The following is a 12441-nucleotide window of genomic DNA, read 5'->3' as shown; positions in this document are numbered from 1 at the left end:
TTAGAAAACTGATCTTCTTCTATTAGGAAAGTAGGAAGTTCATCTTCTTGAAAGAAGTGATTTTCTTCTACAATTTCTTCTTCATCTTCTTCTTGGCCTTCAATATAGTTTTGCTGAAATGGAGCTTTTACTTGACCTTGAGGATCTTGATTTCGCTGCTCTCTCTGTCGATTTCTGAACTGTTGTTGCTGCTGTCCGCGAAAGTTAGGATTCCTCACTGATGGTTCATCTTGTCGATCAATTACAGATATTTTATCCATCATCCTTTCCATAGTTTTTATCAGGCTATCAAGCTTTGCATCAGAAGATGATGCAGGTTCTTCTCTGAAAACAACTCTCTTTTCTGCCCTCTCTAGCTTTGATTTTGACTTCTTAATGAGAAAATTGGCTTCAACACTGATTGCATTCCGCTGCATCTCTTCAAGAGTAGTTGGGTCTCTTTCTCTGAGCTGATAGGCCATCTCTGGATCGAAAGCATCAAGATAATGAAGAAGAGCCAAACCAGGAGGAGGTTTCATATCATCAGGTATAGAATTGTACACTGTATTAAATCTTGAAGTGAATTCTTGAACTGTTTCATTGGGGTTCCTTTTCATTGAATTATATTCAGCCAATATTTGTAATGGATTTTTCTTCTCTTGCCAACGAGCTAGAAATAATTCAATCAGTCTTTGAGAACTGTTAATGGAATTTGCAGCCAGAGTTCGAAACCATTTCTTAACATCTCCTAAGAAACTCTAAGCAATAATCCTCATTTTAGCATTCTCCTCATCAATTTCTTCTAAATCAATGAAGTCTATTAACTTGTCAACATGCTACTGAGCTGTAATTTCTGCACTTCCATCAAACAAAGGAAGTCTTTGACCATAGTTTTGAGGCAAAGCAGTAAGTTGAGCAGGCAGTAAAAGAGGCGCAAATCTTGCCATGACTGCTGGAGAAAGTGAAGGTGTTACAATGGGTTGTGTAAGTATAGGTTGTGATGAGGATGATGGAACTACTAAAATGGGTTGTAGAGGCAAGGATGGAACGAACAGAGGAGGCAAGAAAGATGATGAAACTAAAGCTTTAGGAGATGTGGTAGATGAGCTTGGAGGTGAAAAAGAGGATGAAGTTGTGGCTAAGTATTCAAGTTGGTATTGAACAAAAGCTTTTTCGGTTGTGATTTGGAGTTGGTCAGCAAGGCTTTGAAGCTTATCAAAGTTTAACCACAGTTCATGATCAGTCTTAGCAGACAAAGATTCTGAAGAAAGAGAGTGAGTTTCAACCTTTAAAGGTTCTAGTGTTGTATTACAGATGCAGGAGTCAGACTTAGACCTTGTAAGTGATAATTCTATCTACTATTCGATTGGAATTTGCTCAAAGGCGAATAGCTTTTTAGGCAGAGAAGTTGTTCTTTTAATTTTTTGAACTGCACTTTTAGTCATAGGTAGTCTAAGTTTTTTGAGCAGTCTTTCAGGGTATTCAACAATGAAGGGTGGATTTGGGTCAGGATTTGACCTGGTATGGCTTTTGGAATCCAGAATTTATACACCCTAAACTGATGAGATTTATGAATTCAACCTATCTTCGGATACTGGAAACTGAGAGGTATAGAATCAGTTCTTCGAAGCTCTCAATATTTTTCCCAGGGATAATTTAACAATCTTTCCTTGGCAACGGTGCCAAAAATGTTAGTCCTTACAATCTGCTAGGCTGAAAAGGAAATCGACAAGGGTAACCTCAAACCACTTCAGCTTGGTAGCTAGCCCTACTGAGCATGAGAGGGATCTCTCTAAGTTTCTTATCAGTGATATGACTTTAAAGCAAATGAATTTTAGACTAGATATGAGTAGTTGTTTGTGAAAATTTGGTTTTTAAAGGGTTTGTTGAACTTAGGGTTTGGAGCCACAAGTAGGTCTAGGATGTGGGAATACAGGAGAAAGCATAAGAAGGAGCTAGATGTCAGAAACTATGGTGTAATTTGAGTATTTTTTAGTGTTTTATAGAGGATATAGTGTGAAAGAAACTAATGAGCATAAATAAACATGATTTCATTAGCTTAGGAAGACAAAACACATAACTATGAAACGAGATAACATAGCTTGAAAAACAAGAATTCTGAGTATTTTATCACAAGGCATTCATAGAAAGAAAATATATAATGTATATAAAGATGTTTAGACCATTAGAAAACAAGGAGAATGAAGTACAAGCACCATGAACTCACTGGGCTAGAGTTCCTTGAAAATAGTTGCAACCTGTATCTGTATTAGCTGAAAGATGATTACAATGCAAGCCTCCTTTACAAAAAGTTCAACCTGTTGGAAATAATATTGAGAGGGGGGGGGGGGGGTGAATCAGTATTAGTCAAGTCAGTAATATTTTTCTTTTCATACTCAAATTTATATACACTACTTCCATGTGGGTAACCCACATGTACACGCAATTGTGTCTAAGGAAACAAGCGTATATCCAACAAACTAATGATTCAGTTAATTCATCATATGTTGATCTTTAATCTTTGCATCAATAGTTTATTAAACATTAAACAACAACCATATGCAGTTAATAACAGAGTGAACCATGACACATAAGCAACATAGATGAACACCAAGATTTAAGGTGGAAACCCAATGTGGGTGAAAACCACCTGCTGTTGTCGTCTCTGTCTTCTTTTAATACTAAGAAAATCTGTTTACAACATTGTACTGGTGTAGACTCATACCACTACGTAGGCTTCTACCTGCAAAAGTTTACAACCTTCTCTCATTCTCCAGCTTCTACTGGAAAGGAGCTACAACCCCCTAGCTCTTGTACTAACTGATATGTTTACTAGCACGTAGGTGCCGACCTACAGAAGGCTACAACCTTCTCTCTTCCTCCAAGGACCACATTTCATAAATTTTCAGACTAGACCCATCAACAACATTGAAGCTCAAAATCAATCACCACTGCAATACAACTATCAAATACATCTACATCAACAAATAACTTAAACTCAATCATTACTTTCTGAATCAACCAAACTTAATCAATCACTAACAACCTCTGAACCTCTGACACAACTGAATCATCCATTCATTCAAACTTTAATCAACTTCAACATTTCAATTGGAATAGAGAGATCACTATAACGAGTATGCAGATTTGTACCCAAAACACTGCTTTATCATTCAGAACCAGTTGTAATCTCAAAACCATGCATCAGAGTGTATACACTACTTGGAAGAGCCGAAACAGCGAGTATACACAGCTTCACCAAAGCGAACCAGCCTATATGTCATCAAATACTTACTTATAACTTCGCTGCATTTCCTGACTTCTGACATACCCAGATCATCACATATAAAGGATACAACATGTGTTAACAATTAGATCTAGCCTATCCATTATCAGATCACATAATGATAAGTTAGTAGATCTCATCCATCATCACAGAAGCAAATCACACTCAATAAATTTGAACATTTAGAATACAGTCACCAGAATACAGTCACCTGAATACAGTCACCAGAACTTAGAACTTTGCAGAAACAAACAGAAACAACTGAAACATGCTTCATAAGGTATGCACACTTTTCTCAAATCCAACCAACGTATACATCTGCAAATGTTAATTCAGAATTCAGCAACTATTCCAGACTTCAGTTATACCCAGATCATATCATTTACAGAATAATATATGTGCGTTAGTATTAAGATCTAGAATATACATGAGCAAACCATATAAAGATAGTTCATTTCAAGCCTTAAGATCCCGATCCGTCATTGGATCTTATCTTCAATCAACCACTAAGGTTCCTCCTTGGTTCAGATCAAGCAAAGCATCATAAACCCATAACCTGGATACTGGATCTCACACTTTATCAGATATTCGTTACTTTCACACCTAGCCTAATGATCTTCTCCTCCTTTTATATTTTTAGGCCTTTCTCAATACAATGGACCAAAACCAATTAGGACCAATACCTTGGACCAAATACTAAGGTCAATACCTCGGACCAAATACCATGGATCAAAATACCATGGACCAAATACTATGGACCAAAAAACCTAGTTTTCCAAGGTATATGCACTTTTCCTTCCGTGAAAGTGCGTGTGTACGTTATACGCTCCTTTTGTTCTATTAACCTGCATGTATATGCAGCTTGGTCAAGGTGAATCTGCGTATACCTCTCTTTCTTCAATCTTTGTAGTATAAACTGTAATTCTTTGCTGTGGTCATGATGTACTGTGATCTTTCATCGGAGTGAGGTGCCTTCTGAACTGATTCCTTGAAACTGACTTGCATTTCATCACATATGTAAACACTACTGTCATGCATTCTATCACATCTGATATCTCTTCTGTAGATTCATCTAGTTACCATATACAAGTGAGTTGTTCTGCTACAAGTGTGTTGCCATCAAGTACAACACATGCATCATAATTCCAACACAACCCTCTTCTCCTAAAGTGAAATAGTACTTATAGACTTTCCTAGACCACTTTCCCTCCTTCAGGAGTTGAATTCCTTGGTGGAGGAACTGACTCGAAGATTCTCTCAACCAACAGGTGAGAGTGAGAAGGTGAAACTCAAACACCTCATGAAGAGTTTGTTTAGGAGTTTTCTTCTTTTATGAGGCCTAATAAACATAAAAAACAACCTATGATATACATTTATTCATGCCTACATCACCTAGCCTCGTAACTAGTGCCATTACATAAAGAATCTTGACTTCGACCAAGTTATACTAGAAACTAGTAATTTTACACAGTGAAATTTTGCAAATAAAAACACAAAAAGTGTAGAAGCGCAACACTTACTTTGAGCTGATTTTGAGGTGCCTTCTAGGGGTCAAAATGAAAATTTGAGGAAACGGTCAACTAGCTCTTCAATCCTAGTTTCCATAACAATTTGAATTTATGAATTTGGAGCAAGGGAAGACCTTCAAAAATCCATTCTCCCAAGGTTGCTCGAGAAGCGCAGCGTCTGTCATAAAATGGTCCAGAATGCTAGTTTTTTGCCACTTTTTTGCATTTTCTGAAAAAACTAAGCCACCTCTGCAAAATCTGGGAAAATGGGTTTTTAGAGGATGGAAATACCTTTCCAAAAATGTATACCTTTCCTCAAATGGAGGCTTGAGGAAAAAGCGCAGCGCCTTGGAAAGGCTAAATTTATGAATTTAGACCAAAATTTGCCAAAAAAATCAAAATGCTCAGAATTAGCTCAAAATTGGAGGGAAGGTGTAAAAATAGGTTTTTTATAGTTTCATGGAGGTTTCAGAAAGAATCTCCAAGTTTCACTCATCCTTTTGGTCTTTCTTGGCCTCCTTGGGCTTGTTTTCAAGTTGTTTTACTTGGCAATCATGTTTTGAGCTTGATAGTGATGCGCCATGTGTCTGAGCAATTGATTGTCTCTGTTTTCCTTCTCAAGGAGCTTCTCCAAGTTTTCATTCACCCTATTAAGCCAATATTCTTTATCTCGATGAACCTCTAGGGCAATTCTTTCTTCTAGGTCAAGGTCTTCATTAAGTAATATTTGTTTTTGTTCCTCTTGCAAAGCTTCCTTGAGACCTCTAGTTCTTGGTATTTTCCTTTTCCCTTTCACCTGTGATTCTTCAAGATCGCTTGATGTCATTATCTCCTTACCTTTGATGACTTGATGGATTAGCTTAGCTTTCTCCTTTTCTAGGATCAAATCTTTTTCTTTGAGTTGACTGTTTTCTTGTTCAAGGAATGATATAATGAACTTTGCTCTTTCCATATTTATTTCCAGCTCCTTGATTTGGTAGTCCTTGTCCCTGATAGTCTACTTCATAATTGAAGTCTCATCTTCCTCTTCTAAATCAATAATCTCTAATTCATGCTCAACTGTCTTCTTGTCCTTTGCTGTCGATGCCTTCTTTGTCGATGAAGAAGGCTTGGCCCCTTTCTCTTTGTGAGAAGAAAACACAAGCCTCTGCCCTTTCTTATACACTTTGGTGACCTCTGGCCTAGGTAGCTGAATCTTCTCTGCTGTTTTGCTAGATGAACCCATCTCTGTTTGTTGTTTTGGTGCACTTGGGGACTGAGATGCTGCATTTTCCTCATGCCATTTTAGAGCTGTTTCTAAAAAGGCTTCCCAAGCCATACCCCTCTCTGCCAATTGATGAAGGACAATGGCTTTGATGAGATTGTGATGGAACAAGCTTGGAGAGTGCTCTTTGTCCTTCAACTGTATCTTTTCAAACATTTTTGAAATACTCCTGAATAGGTAATTGCACATGTTGAGTGGATTTTGAGATGTGAAGTGCATCAAGAGGTGAATATGATAGGCATACAACCTTGAGAATCTACCTTCACAGGTAAAGAACCTCATGATGGTCTTCATTAAAGGGGCATACTTCTCAAGCAAATATCTAAAAGGCATAAGGTGAGTATGTGTGTCTCTGTATGGAGTCTTTAAGAAGGGCTTATAGTTTTCAAGATCTAGACTCATTCCCTTGAACCAGTATTCGCCATTGTCTGGTAAACCAGTTGCTAGTGAGATGGAGGCCATTGAGAAGCTAAAATCAATACCAGCAATGACAACAGTCTCCCCTTTCAAGTGTGTAGCTACCCAATCTGTCAGCTGCTCATAAAACCCTGCTTCACTTACTCTTTTACAAAACTCCAAATAGTGAACATCCTCAAAGCATTGCTTGATGAAAGGATAGGAGTTGATTTGGTTGCAATATGATGGTTCATATATGAGAATCCTCCCTCCTTTGTGTTGTCTCTCTATGTTTGGCGAAGAATCAATCTCCATGATGACACAAAGTCCTAGCAGCAGGAAGTGAAAATAGATGTGAGGTGAGTATGAAAATGAAGTGATATGTGAGAGATTTTGACAAAATGATGGGAGGGGTTTTGTGAAAGATGAGATGGCTTTGAAAAATTGATGGAAATGAGTGAGGAAAATAGTGAACAAATGTAGCTGCTTGTAAATGAGACCAAGAAGGTTTATGATGTGATTAAAATAACTCTAGGAATGTAGTTTGTTTTTTTAGTGTTTAAACTTGGTTTGGATGGACTGGTCAGAATGAATCATCATACATGTGTGCAGGTGTAGAATGTCATTTTACATGTTTAGGAGATGAAAAATTGTGATGACCATTTCTACCCTAGCATTTCCCATGGAACTTTTGCTACAAACCCTAGCTTGAGAAATTATTGACATGGAATGCAAATGGGAAAGCAAAAATAGAGGGAAATGATGCACTTACTTGCTCCTCAGCCTTAGAAAGCAATTTGACTGAGTTTGAAAGCAAAAATTTTGAATTTTGGGAAAATTTGGATGAGTTTCAGGCACTTTGTCCTACGTGCAGCGCAGTTCACCTATACGCAGCGCCTGCCTCCAAAGCGCCATGCAGTGTATCTACGCACAACGCGTTCAATTTTTGGCCAATTTCTCCTAGGGAAAGATATTTTTTGCTTTTTTAGGTGAGTGAGATCGATGATGAGGAGTGAATGAGACATGAGTGAAAAGGTATTGAGTCTTTTTGAGTTTATATAGGGGTATTTTATTCACTTTTTCAAAAGGAGAAAAGAAGCTAATCCTTTTTTGTGAACCGATTTCACTTTTCTGAAGGAAAATTTTACCTTTACCATTGTAAATGTGCTTTTTGCATCTCCTGAGTGCTAGTGATTCCTTCTCCTGAAACTTTTGATGTCATGAAAATGTGAATAAATCATGTTTCAATTCTTGAACTCTTTGCTTTGTCATGTTTGACTTATTTCTGATTTTTTTATGGAAATGGTGGACCTTGGGGACCCTTGTGACCTAATGGATGACCTAAGACCTAATGGAATGATGATGATGACTTGACCCATTTTCATGGTGTATGATAAGAAACCAGCATGAGTGAAATTTCAGACAATGACTCCATCTTGGACTGACCATACAATGACCAAATTTGCTGTGTAAACCTAGTAACAGAAAAATTTGATGATGAAAGCCTGAAAAGATCATGGTAAAAGCATTTTTTGATCTAGGTGACAGGCTAACAAGACTAACACTAACAGTAGAAAATAATGAAACATGAGGCGTCGTACAAGTTCGCTCTACTGAACTAGTCCATGATTAGGTCACTGTGAGCGATTGGGCATAACTTGGTATTGAAGAGTCCAAATTGGGTCAGACCTGTGGCATTGGAAAGAAGACTCACATGGATACTACAGGACCGAAGATCAAATATGGGGGATCTGAAATCACAGAGATACATCAGATTAAATATCGTGCTCCTAGAAGGCAAGAAAAAAATAGATCAAGTGTTGTCAATGGATGCAAAGAACTAGACTTTCTAGGGTAGCAAAGAGCAAGGTGCAGTAAAATGATGCAGCAGAGGTAAGATACAAGTAAGTATCTTCTGTATATGTATGTTCATCTCTTAATTGCATTAGGTTCTTTGTATTCTAATTTGTTGTTTTTGTTTAGAACTAACATATGCCCTGCAAGATGAGGTAAGTTTTTCTATTATCATGTCATGGGTATTTCCTAGAAGACTTTTTCCAGGTATTATATATTCATCAAGAGAAGACTCAATGCATAATCTATTGTTCTGAAGAGTGAGAAAAGGTAGCATGAAAAGAGCAGCAATCAAGGTGCATAACAACAACAAGAATTTCACCACATGAAGTCTTCAAGTGGGAAGCACTGCATACAATCATTGTATAGAGTCATTGTAAAAGCATCTTTGTAAAAGTTGTGCAAGTTTCTATCTACCAAGAGTTGAAGAGGCAATGTTGGGAGGTCTAGGATCATCATTAGGTGGTTGAGTCATAGTTGGGGTTATGGTCTAGTGTGTCTTATTCTTCTACATCATTCTATATCATTGTAAAGTGGACCATTTTCCCTGGTACGAGAGTCCATTCTTCTTTTATTCTTCTATAGGGTGGTAGGGTGGTGCTAGGGTGAGTTGTAGCTCATTGGGTGTTGGGGCATCCATTCAGTTGACTACTGAAGAATCTCGGGCGTTGGAGTGTCCATCCAGTGGGAGCTGGAGAAGAATGATTTTCTAGATTCTAGGAAGTTGGAGCTTTCTTTTCAATTGGAGTTGAAGATTAAAGAATTATTAGAAAAGAGTTCGGTGGTTTTTGACCTGAAGGGGGTTTTCCACCTAAAATTTTCGTGCCTCTTGTGTTATTTTATTTACTATTTTTACTGCATAAACATTGATAATAATTGAAGATTAACTAATGCTATGAAAAGATTTAAAAGTGCTAATTGCTAAGAAACACTGATTCACCACCCCCCAGTATTTTCCAACATTGTAGGGGTTTTATTACCTTCATATGTTTAATGTAGCAGCTATTACTTGCAGGGTTCAACTCATCTATACTTTTCTCACTATGTCTCTTTGAGGAAAGTTTTATATTTGTCTTTCAATGTGGAATTGAAGTGCTTATATGTTCATGTATGCTCATTTTCAGATGGAGTACAGGGTCTTTGTAGGAGATACCTTGTGTTGTTGATGTTTTCATGACTGACTATAGGATCTCATAATGTTTATGTGAGATTTATTTGCAAGAAAAAATTTCCTTGAAGGGGAAATAGCCACATGTTTTATGAACAAAACTTTATGTACTCCTTTTCCACTGAATATATGGAGCGGTCTAGCTATGTTGACAGGCCCGAAGATGTAGCCTAGGAGAGGTGAAATCCATCACCAAATACTTTGTTCTACTCTTCATGAATGCCTGTATGTGTTATGTGATGTCGTGTTGCTTATTCTTAAGTTTACATGGAAAACTAACTCATAACTTGAAGAGACCTTTTGGAAAACTTGTTTTGTGTTAAGACCCATTTTTCCTTGCAAAGCGTCAGAAAACGATCCCATTTTCAAACCACCCACACGTCTGCAACACCAAACACAAAAATTAGGGCTTGTGTCATTACACTTTTCTCCTTGATTCTACCCATATCACTTTACTTCATAACATTTGTACAACCCTCAACATGTTGCCCTACTTTTGTCCACACCTGCACACCCATATGTCCACACTTTGAGAGTATTCCACCCCTTTTCTTGGATCTGATCTCCCATATACCCGTTCACATAAAAATAAGCACATTGAACCTCAAACCAAGGATAATTGAGGTCCCTTATGGTCTCATCCCTCTCCACTTGTACTCAGAACAATAGTGCATTTCTTCAAAATATTAGAACATACTTTTAGGGTTATTCTGGTTGTTTTTCTATTCATAAATGAAATGTTATCTAGGGCATCAAGGATGACCCACAAAACAATGATAAGTTTCCCTTAAAAAAAGCAACCCTACCGAGGCTATGGACGCCTGCTGGCAGCAGCGGCTCTGCTTATGGTATTGAAGTTATATCTTATCGTCAATTATTATTATAATACCCTTTTCTTATTTTTTTTTCTTTTTATTAGAGAAGTTATTTCCTTAACTTTTTCCCTGTTTTGAACCTTTATGCATGATAAATTGTTTTATGATCAATCGCATCATTTTCAGCTAGCATACTATCAGTAAAGCATCTTTTTGGCATATTGTTGTTCTTTTTCTCCTTTTCATCACCTATCATCAATTCAGAGCGTCCTATCTCTTATTCATAACTATCTTTACACACTCTGCTCTCATTATAACCATAACTCCCACTATCCTATCATTATATGTGTACTCTGCTTCATTCACTGCTATATTGTTCATTCCCTTGCCTTGCCATCAGCACAACACCTCTCATATGCTTTATGGTCATGGAATTCCTTTTCCAATTGGAGGGGGGAATGTATGCATTATGGGATTGCATGCGATATGATTACTACACCCTGCCATAACTTGTTGATTTGACAAAAGTTTTTCTGACTGAAAGTTTTGCATGCATCTTATCTATTTCTATTCAAAGCTAACACTATGGATTCAAGAACATTGTATGCAAAATAGTGCTTTGTTTACAGGAGAACAATAAGTATGGGCAGAATTCTATTCACAGCATGACCACACTATTGCAACTAACAGAAGAGGCTTGAGCAACTCGTGAACGTGAACAATTCTTCAGACATGATGTGCTTACCTAGATTCCACCTTTTGCATCACTTTCAGTGCCAACTCTGCCTACATCAGTTTCAACAAATGCCAGTACATATATGTCATTCCACATTTTTCTTTTTGGAGGTAAAACTTGAGGTAAAATAACATAATTTTCTGATTTATTATGAATTTAGGAGAATTTACTGAAATCCATTTTGAGCATTATTTATCATCCTTCATTCCACATCTTTGCCACTTCCCCTTTTTCAGTGGCATATCATCTTTCAGTTTGGGGGAGTGTTGCTTTCATTCATTTATTTCTTATGACCATGCCATTCATATTCTTTATCATCCATTGCTATTCTTATTCATTCTCAACACCTCCCTTATTCCATGTTGTTTTACACCAAGCATAGACTTCAACAGATAGTAGCAACCACCTCTATTTGTTTTCTAGCATCGCATGAGGGCATGCTAATTTTTCAAAGAGGGGGAGGAATTGCTACGCATGATGGATGTTTTCTATTTTCTTTCTCATTTAAGGCATACAATTTCAGTGTAGAAATTGATTTCCATAATATTTTTAAAGCTATGAACTCAATTCTTGTGATTTTTGGAAAACACAGACGTATCATTAATACAAACCCAGACAATTTCAAGATAAATTGGTTCATAAAATTTCAGAAATCATGCACTCTCACCTACAGCCATTTTGTTTATATCTCATGATCCATGCATCAAAACAGTCTGATTTTTGGATCATAAAGGCATTCATATGTTATAAATTTACTTGTCAAATTTCAACAAAAGCTGGTTTGTAGTTTTTGAGAAAATGGTTAATGAAGTTTGTTGTTACTTATATCATATTTTGTTGCAACTTCATATATACATATAGTTGAATGTCAATGTAAAATTTGTTATGTCTTCATCAAGATTACTAAAAGTGAATATTCATTAATTAAGGAAGAATTCATTTGCTCTATCCATTTCTTGAGCTGAGATGAACACATTTTTTATTGCTTGGTTAACACATGGGTTTTTGTCTTTGGGTTGCATGAGGACATGCAATATATTCAGTTTTCGTTGCATGAGGACATGCAACATATTGAGTGTGGGGGTATGTTGGGCCATTAATATGTCATTATTATGATCACTTTTGAACACTTATTCCACCCATTTCTACTATTCTTCATCATGTCATTTATTATAATTTATTATATAAATCCATTTTATGATGATTTATGCTTCTATGAATGAATATTATTTATTCTCCTTTATTTCTAATAAATTGATGATTATGCATGATTTTACCATTGATAGTTTTAATAAACCAGTTGTAACATTATTCACCATTTTTGGCCTCCAAGATAATTTCCAGATTGAAGATTTGATCATTAAAATTGTCAACTCAGAAATTCGCTGGAATAAGAAGTGACGTTTTTGTGGTTGCGATTCTGAGCAAATGAAGC

The 12441-nt window shown here is 36.7% G+C and overlaps 1 pseudogene; it reads right to left on the bottom strand.

Moving 5' to 3' along the window:
• Positions 1–12441, bottom strand: part of LOC149180606 (beta-galactosidase 8-like) — a 195468-nt pseudogene that overhangs the window by 132715 nt on the left and 50312 nt on the right.

Source organism: Pinus tabuliformis, chromosome 3_2 (genome assembly GCF_031772625.1).
Source record: "Pinus tabuliformis cultivar Carrire ecotype Pingquan chromosome 3_2, CPIR1, whole genome shotgun sequence".
NCBI classification, from domain to species: Eukaryota; Viridiplantae; Streptophyta; class Pinopsida; order Pinales; family Pinaceae; genus Pinus; species Pinus tabuliformis.
Note: the sequence above shows the minus strand (reverse complement) of the source record. Positions and strands in the feature narration are given on the sequence as shown.